The following is a 9,164-nucleotide window of genomic DNA, read 5'->3' on the forward strand; positions in this document are numbered from 1 at the left end:
ATGGAGGAATGTGCCTGTCCAGCAGAATGCCAGAGAATCGGCAGTGGAAAATCTGAAGATTGCCATCCCCAAACCTGAAGTGCTGACAACAGGGCAGAGCTCTGCTAACCTCTGCCCAGCACTGATAGCATCTTCTGGGTTCCACGGAGAGGAGATGGTGAACCTTTATCCCCAGACACCAGTTGCAGAGACAGGGGATTTGATAGACTTTTCTGCTGAGGAAGAACAACCTGGTGAGCCTCCAGCAGAAGAAGAGCTGTTATTAGGGCCAAACTTCACTGTGCTCTGCCCAGCACTGATAGCATCTTCTGGGTTCCAGGGACAGGAGATGGTGAACCTTTATCCCCAGACAGCAGTTGCAGAGACAGGGGATTTGATAGACTTTTCTGCTGAGGAAGAACAACCTGGTGAGCCTCCAGCAGAAGAAGAGCTGTTATTAGGGCCAAACTTCACTATGCTCTGCCCAGCACCAACAGAAGTATTTGTAAAGTCACAAGGAACTTCCCCAGCTGAAGCACTGGCAACCGGACAGAGGGTCCAAGATCTCTGCCCTACACCTGCGGTGGTTCCGGAGGCTCAGGGTGAGAAGGAGGTGGTCACTTCCCAGCAGCAGATCAGGATACAGGGGGAGAAGGGAGAGGAGGTGTTCGTCATCCCTCCCCAACAGTTAGCCGGAGCAGATGGTGTGGGGTTTCCAGCAGAAGTGCTGGCAACAGGGCAGAGTACTGCTGGACTCTGCCCTCAACTAACAGAGGATGGATGTCCTGTGAAGGTGGATGGGACTTCAGTCTCCACCTGTATACCCCAGGGATGCTGGGCAGTCGGCCCAGATACCCAACAGCATGACGGAGTGAGCCCAGACACCCTGTCTTCTCTCCAGCGGCAGAAAGGACTCCAGGGAGAAGGGCCAGTCTAGGCCTCTCCCCAGCGGCAGATATGTTCTCTGAGAGAGGCAGAGGTTGGCTGGGTGAGTAATACTTTGTTTGGAACAATTTGTTTGGGGTACTGTGTGGGTACAGGCATTAGAGGACTGGAACTACTGACTAACTTCGGAGTCAACCCGTCTGGTGTCTCCTCCTGTGTTAGTCTCCTGCTGAAAGGGGAGAAATGTGACAGACCTAGCCGGGAAAGAGACTTTTGGAGGGGACTGTATGCTAGCCTCTTGCCGATCGATCGGGGGTCCTTGCATTTTGGGGAACGGTGCTCTTTGTGAGTTGTATGTCTGGGGACCCTGGATTTGCCATATTGGAATAGTGGCTGATTCATAATGCTGGGACAGATACTGTTAGGAGATGCTGATGTAAATTCCAACACCTGTCTGTCTACTGTCTGCTAAAATATGTATTGTAAATAAGTCTACTATGGGATCTAAGAGTCATTAGATCCCCATTGTTATTTGTGTTAATTAACTCTGCTATTGTGTGAAGAAGAGTCTATGTTGATTGTGATAATGTTGATTGGATTTTCTGAACTACAAAACGGCCAGTCTGGCCTAACGGTCATGTCTGAGTCATCTAGGCTGTCTAAAAGGATTAGTTAATTAGCTCATGTTAATTAGGTTAATTAGGTTACAGCTGTATTGTTAGAGTAATATGAGCAGGAGGTCTGCACCTCCACTTTGAGTGTATAAAAGCCTGTATTTTGTCAATAAAGATAGATTCCTGTTTGAACTTACATACAGCATGCCTGGTGTTTGTTCTGAGCTATCACAACTGGACTAGAACGGCACAGAGCTGTAGTTCTAGTCCCGGAGCATCGGATGACCGAACTATCAGACGTTGCAATCTGATTCAATAGCTGCAGAGGAGTGTCGGGAGAGTGGAACCGAGCGAGCAAAGGGCTCGTTACATCATCTAATGCAGAAACAGGTTCATCAAGGTCAGTCAGCACTTGCTGCATCCGCCATAAGACCTCCGCCTCCATAGCTGCGGGTGCAGGTTGCAAAGCACACCGTTACTCTGCCACATTGTCAACTCTTCAGCCAGGATTTCAGAGTTGTCAACTGGTATTTGATGATAGTCCCAGGCAAAGGGAGCACCACCCTGCTGCTGAGCAGAGTCCAACAGCTGTTTGTAGGCGATCTCCAACTCCCATTCCTGAACGGCCAGAAACTTCAAATCTTCCAGTGCCCAGTGCACTTCTGAGACATTCAGTCTCCGCTCTCTGTGCTCCATTATTTCCTCCAAACACCACTCCCGATCACTTCCAAAGTCAAGGTCCCTGGACAGCCTCCAGTGTAACAATCCCAGGCCATCGTAGTCAAAGCCTTCCGTGGGGCTGTCATCCGCTGTCCATGGGCACACTTGGATTACATACCACTGGAGGGCTCTGTAGCTCTCGTCCAACCGCATTTCTGCTCGGATCAGCCTGCTTAACTCGGCTGTCCACTCCTGGTTCGGCTGTTCCCCCAAAAATAGCATTCGTACTTTATACTGCGACCATTACCTTACATGGATGGAGGGGAGAACTTTTCCCTGGTGTCGCTGCTCACGGGCTAGCGCTTCCTTCCAGGGTTCACAGCAGATAGAATCAAACCATCCTAGCAGGACCTGCTCTGATACTGGTCCTCTGTGCTGTATCTCCTTCTCTCGCAACCTCCTTCTGAATTCCTCATCCATGGTGGCTGGTATTTCTCCTCTCCTGCTATCCTGCTACCTTGGATCCAGGTGATGGTTTGGATGTGTTCACGGCAAGGAAGCACGATCCCACCATTCCCTCCATGGCTCTCAAGTAAGTCTTTCAGCATGGCTCTCCTGCAGGCTGGTTTGGGGTGTCCCAGTAACTGGAGAGCAAATCCCACGGCTGCCAACCAATGTAACAAGCCCCTTTGCTCGCTCGGTTCCACTCTCCCGACACTCCTCTGCAGCTATAGAATAAGATTGCAGATCGAAACATCTGATTGTTCGGTCATCCAATGTTTCGGGATTAGAACTACAGCTATGTGCCGTTCTAACCCAGTTGCGATAGCTCAGAACAAACACCAGGCATGCTGTATGTAAGTTCAAACAGGAATCTCACTTTATTGCAAAATACAGGCTTTTATACACTAAAAGTGGAGGTGCAGACCTCCTGCTCATATTACTCTAACAATACAGCTGTAACCTAATTAACCTAATTAACATGAGCTAATTAACTAATCCCTTTAGACAGCCTAGATGACTCAGACATGACTTTTAGGCCGTCTTGTAGTTCAGAAAATCCAATCAACATTATCACAATCAACATAGACTCTTGTTCACACAATAGCAGAGTTAATTAACACAAACAACAATGGGGATCTAATGACTCTTAGATCCCATACTATAGACTTATTTACAATACACATTTTAGCAGACAACAGACAGACAGGTGCTGGAATTTACATCAGCATCTCCTAACAGTATCTGTCCCAGCATTATGAATCAGCCACTATTCCAATATGGCAAATCCAGTGTCCCCAGAGTCTGTGTGTCCTGGGGGACCAAGACCCGAATCCACAGTAATACCACCTCAAGGGTCCCCAGGCATACAGCTCACAAAGAGCACCGTTCCCCCAAATGCAAGGGCCCCCGATCGATCGGCAAGAGGCTAGCATACAGTCCCCTCCAAAAGTCTCTCTCCCGGCTAGGTCTGTCACAATGGCTTCCTGTCAAATGCCTTCTCCATTCGTAATGGCACGAGGCAAGGCTGCCCCCTCTCCCCAATTCTTTTCGTGCTCACCTTAGAACCCTTCTTGCGATGCCTAAGAAACAACCCAGATATCAGAGGAATACAAACCACTAATAAAGAATACAAGCTAGCGGCTTTTGCAGACGACATTCTCCTATTTCTTATCGACCCACATGTCTCTCTCCCCAACCTCTTAAAAGAATTCCACCAATTTAGAATAATCTCCAACCTTAAGATAAATTTCTCCAAATCCTATGCCCTAAATGTCTCTCTCCCTAGCAGACAAGTGACCCAATGTAAGAGTAACTTTCCCTTCCAGTGGAAGGAAGATCACATAACTTATCTAGGAATTCAACTCAACCAACATCTTAAAGACCTATACAGTAAAAATTACCTCCCAATTTTACAAAGCCTCAACAATGATTTCAAATGGTGGCACAAACCCATCTTCTCCTGGTTTGGCAGAGCGGCCATTCTAAAAATGAACGCTTCGCCTTGCCTCCTATACATTATGCAAGCAGGACCAATATACATACCCACCACTTTTTTTCAAAGTTACAAGAGTCTCTGTGCATGCTTCCTCTGGGGAGACCAGAAACCCAGAATCAGCTATCAACACCTCTCTCTACCCAAGCCTAAGGGTGGGATAGGCCTTCCTGATATCAGAAACTACTACCGAACGTGCCAGCTCACCAGAATAATAGATTGGAACATCCACAATGAAATCAAAGATTGGGTCCACCTTGAGGCTTCCTTTACCCCACTCCCTCTTCACTTATTACCATGGACACTCCACAAGCACATTCCGATCAACACCCTCCTTCACCCCCTCATTGGTCCAACACTTAGAAGTTTCCAAGACTCCTGTAAACTGACATCATTATCATCCACACCTGGCCCTCTCACTCCAGTACATCTTAACCTGGACTTTCCACCTGGATTGCATAGCAACTTCTTACGGGACTCATGGCCCCACAAAAACGCTTTAGCATACCATTTCTATAAACAAGGTAAACTCCTACCCTACGACAAATTACCCTCCAACGATGACAGCCCCCCATCTCCCCCTGGAACTACACTTTGCTGACTCACTACCTGAGCGAGCTTGACAGGAAATTTAAGGTCTCTAGATCCCCATCCCCTTTTGAACCCCAATGCCACCTACTCTCTGTAACACACTCTTTCCTATTCACAAACATTTCCCCAAATACAAGCAAAGCATGCTTGACTTGGGAGGAGGAACTCTCTCTATCACTTACCCCTGAAGACTGGGAACAAATTTTCCAGACTATACACAAAGGATCAGTTAACACCACTACACAAGAAAATGGATACAAAATCCTAACACATTGGTACTGCACCTCTACACTGATCCATAAATACCAACCCGATCTCCCAGATACATGTTGGAGATGCCGAAGGGATAAGGGATCCATCCAACACATTTTCTGGAGCTGCCCCAAAATCTAATCGTTCTGGTCCGAGATCCACCGCATCATCGCCAAGGTTACCACATATACACTCGAGTTCACACCAGCCCAATTCCTCCTACACTACTCCCCTTCCGCAAACAATCAATACTTCAAGTTCCTTGCCATGCACATGGTAAACACAGCCAAACAGTGCATACCAATCCATTGGGGAACTCCACACACTCCGTCTACCAAAGAATGGCTTTCTAGAATAGCAAAAAAAGCAGAAATGGAACGACTCTTCTGCATAGCCAACGACACACCCACAAAATTTTCCTCCAAATGGGCCTGTTGGACTCACTTTCTAACAACGACAAAATACCACAACCTGATGACCCCTAATACACCACAAACATACACTTCAGGAGACATCCCACTCTAAAAAGTCCTGACATCAACCCCTTACCTAACAGCCACCATAATACACATCTAAAGCACAGAATCCCTAAACCCGTGTCCCATGATCCTAACCTCCATATACCCACCCCCCCGGAGGGAGAGAGAGAGATGGTACACAACCCACCCCCTCCGCCTCCCTTTTCCACTCCCCCTTTTATCCCTACTTCCCCCCATATTCTCAATACCCCTCCCCTCCACTCCTCCTACCTCAAACCTTCCTTCAAACCACCCCTGAACTCTACTCAACACAACCAGAAGCCTGATACTCTACACAGACACACCCCTACCACAATAATCACACCCTACTCACGATGCCTCAGGCGGTTAAGAAAACAAGACCGCTTATACCACACCACCCACCCCTATCACTTACCTACAAGCAAAACACCAAATAAACACCAAACCGTCTACCAACCATTACACACTCATCTGACTATCAATCCTGTATACTGTACTCAATATTCCTGTACTGTGTCCTGTTTAGGTTAACTGTTATGTTCACACCTATGTGATACTAGTTGCTTCTGTAACATACTCTACTATGTTGTAACTATTTTTTATTCAATAAAAATTTTCATGGGAAAAAAAAAGAAGAAACTGGAAGAACCACCTTGAATGTAGGGAAAACTCTGCCCTCAGCTGCTGGTAGGTTTTAAGAGAACCATTCTTGGACTAAGGTGTTACCTCTGCTCTTTCCTATCACTGGAAGCTCTGGAGAATAGAAAGCTCAGAAAGCCTATCTTTTCCTCAAATCAGAGTGTATCTAGTGGGGTAGGAAATCCCTACCATTTCCTTAGCAGCATCCCACACGTTACACATTAGCACCAGGGTGGGCATAGCAATAAGTGAACTATCTACTACCAGAGGTTCCTGGGGTGGAAAGACGATCCCTGGGAATGGCCCTCAAATGTCCCACCAAGTAAGAATCCATGGTCAGCTCAAGCCCGGTAATCACTGCTCTGGTGAACAGCCAGCTGGTCATTTGCTTAATTAATACTGGATCTGAAATGACTATTATGGATTATGACTTTTACATCCAACAGTTTATGACTTGGGACCAGCTGGCCAGCTGGACCGTTTGCAGTTGTCTCTGAGAGTTGCTAACAATTTGACGATCGCTGTGGAAGGTGTCATCTGGGTGAAGGTACAAATATTTTAACAGGTGGTGGAACAAGTAGGGGTTGTGGTCACTAAGAGCCCAGTGGTCATTGTTCTGGGCATGGGCGCCTTGAATAATTTGGGTTTTCTCTGTTTGTTGACAGAGGTTAAACAGTTTAAACAACCAAACAGGGCAGTCTGCTGGCTGTGTAGCTGAATGTTATTCAGGCCTTCGAGGCCTACCAAAGGACAAAAAAATGGCAGTCAGAGCCGATAGGGGTTGTACGTACTTCAAAAATATTTTTAAAAATCTGCGCTTGTGGTGGAATGATTTATCAACAAAAACAGCAGATAAGTACTATACCTTGATACCAGGTAATTAACATGAATATAAATCAAAACAGTGCAGAGATTACAGTATATAAATGAAAATTACTCTCTGAAAAATGTGGTATTAATCAATACCCTGTAAAAATCAATATACAGTATATCATTAGAATAAATCTAATAAGGCATAATAGATGTGTGACTTTGAACATATAAAGAAGGTAACCATAAAAGTGTCCAAAAGAGAACGACTCATATGAGCAGTAAAGTACACATGCTGTGATGGAAGTTTAAACTTTTAAGATAGCCAAGTTGACACAATCCACTCATATTTAGTATACCAGAATGCTTGTGACTAGTGTTGGGCAAACAGGCAAACATCGCCTGTTCGCCCGTTCGGCAAACACCCAAATTTTTGGGGTGTACTCACACTATGCTGACACACTACACTATGCTCACACACTACACTATACTGATACACTATACTGACACACTATACTAACACTACACTAACTGTCATGAATCTACAATAATGCTTCATGCCCTGTCTGTTTGCTTACCTCTGGTCTGTGTAGCAGCTTAGAGACAGCACTCTCACACCTGCAAATTTTAGTAATCTTAACTCAGCATGGCTCCACCCAAGCCTCTAGCAGGAAATTATATTTAACACCGTGCACTGCATGCCAGCCTTGTCTGAGCAATAATGTGTTTAGGCTCTCCTGTGTGTTTCTTGCCGTGTGCTCTATGTTTGATTCTGTGTACCAACTTTGGCTTGTTCTCCTGACTATCCCTGTCTGCTTGTAGCCCTAACATTTGGTGTGTTCTCCTGATTATCTCTGTCTGCTTGTAGCCCAACTTTGGAGTGTTCTCCTGACCATCCCTGTCTGCTTGTTACCCCGACCCTTGGCTTGTCCTTCTGACTATTCCTTGTTGCCCTGCACTGCTACTTCCTCTCCATCCACCAGAGCCTGCCGTGAACATGAGCGTGAGCGTGAGCTGGGAGACCCTTGGGGCCAAGACCTGAAGTCAGCTACAGCAAAGTCCATCCTCATCATCAGAGGTGATGGTGAAAACTTGCTGGCTCTTAGACTCCACGCCCTGGGGAATCTTATGCTTTAGCTCACTGTTCGATCCGTGTCGGTGCTCAGGTGGAGCTGCTGTCCTGAACCACCCAGAGCTCCATCCACAGCACTCAGCTGAAGCGTCCACAAGCTTAGTGATGTGCTCCTGACCCTAGCGGTGTGCATCTGTCACCTGGCCTCAGTTGACCTGACACTAACCCTCTCACAGTAAGTGAACACATTAACTCACTAGTAGCAATTGAACCCTGCTCTATCTATAGTGTAGTGTGTTAGTGTAGTGCAGTGTTTAACACAGCATTACATAACATTTAGTGCTGCATACAGTGCTGTATACCCTTTTTATTTATTTTTTGGTTGCTGCCTGCTCCCTTTTTTAAAATTGCCAGCCTCAGTTTTTCTCACTACGACGCTTGTGTTTCCCCTTTTTTAAATTTCTTTTTTATTTGTCTTTAGTTTTTACATTTCTATCAGTGTCAGTTCTCAATTTAAAAAGCACAAAATGCCACTTTTCATTCAATAAAGTACATTTAGTCAATAAGCCCATCATGTCTGTGAGGTCAAAAAGGAGAGGCAGAAGTTCCCATGGCACTATGAGGGGGCCAGCAGCGTCTGAGTCTACAGGCAAAGGTGGACATGGTCCCTCCTCAGGCAGGGCACATTTGTCTCTGTTTAGTGATGTTGCCCGTGCTATCCAGCCACAGCATGTTGAGGAGGGGGTGGACTGGCTTACTAAAACATCCTCATCCTCTTCATCCTCTATGCCCCAAGCTGACACTAGTGTGCAATCCACCACACCTGCCAGAGTGGATTATTCTGCCTCTTTGTCCACAGCTACTCCTGCCATAGCCCCAGCATCATGCATTGAGGAGTCAGCTAAAATATTTGAACTCAATATCAGCCACTTGCTTCTTGAAGATGCACAAACATTACTTGATTCTGATGGTTCTGAGGTGGAGGAAGGGAGAAACATGAGCCTACAGAGAGGGGAGAACACTGATTAAACAGCAAATTGACAGTCATGTTCCCCCAGCCACAGCGTAGTGCTCCTGGACCACTTCCCACAACTTGACTGTGTGGGTCTTTTTTAGCACCTAATAATGGGTAAAAGCCTTGTGAGCTGCCACAAGAAGCCTTAATT

At 46.2% G+C, this 9,164-nt stretch overlaps 1 long non-coding RNA gene across 1 annotated transcript in view; it reads right to left on the reverse strand.

Annotated features, from left to right (window-relative positions):
- The window catches only part of LOC141147702 (uncharacterized), a 107,223-nt gene extending 99,668 nt beyond the window's left edge, over nt 1-7,555 (reverse strand). Inside the window, exon 1 of the long non-coding RNA XR_012245109.1 lies at nt 7,505-7,555. This is a non-coding gene — a long non-coding RNA (uncharacterized lncRNA). The remainder of the gene's footprint in view (nt 1-7,504) is intronic.
- Nucleotides 7,556-9,164: the final 1,609 nt, after the last annotated feature.

This window comes from Aquarana catesbeiana, linkage group LG06 (assembly GCF_042186555.1).
Source record: "Aquarana catesbeiana isolate 2022-GZ linkage group LG06, ASM4218655v1, whole genome shotgun sequence".
NCBI lineage: Eukaryota > Metazoa > Chordata > Amphibia > Anura > Ranidae > Aquarana > Aquarana catesbeiana.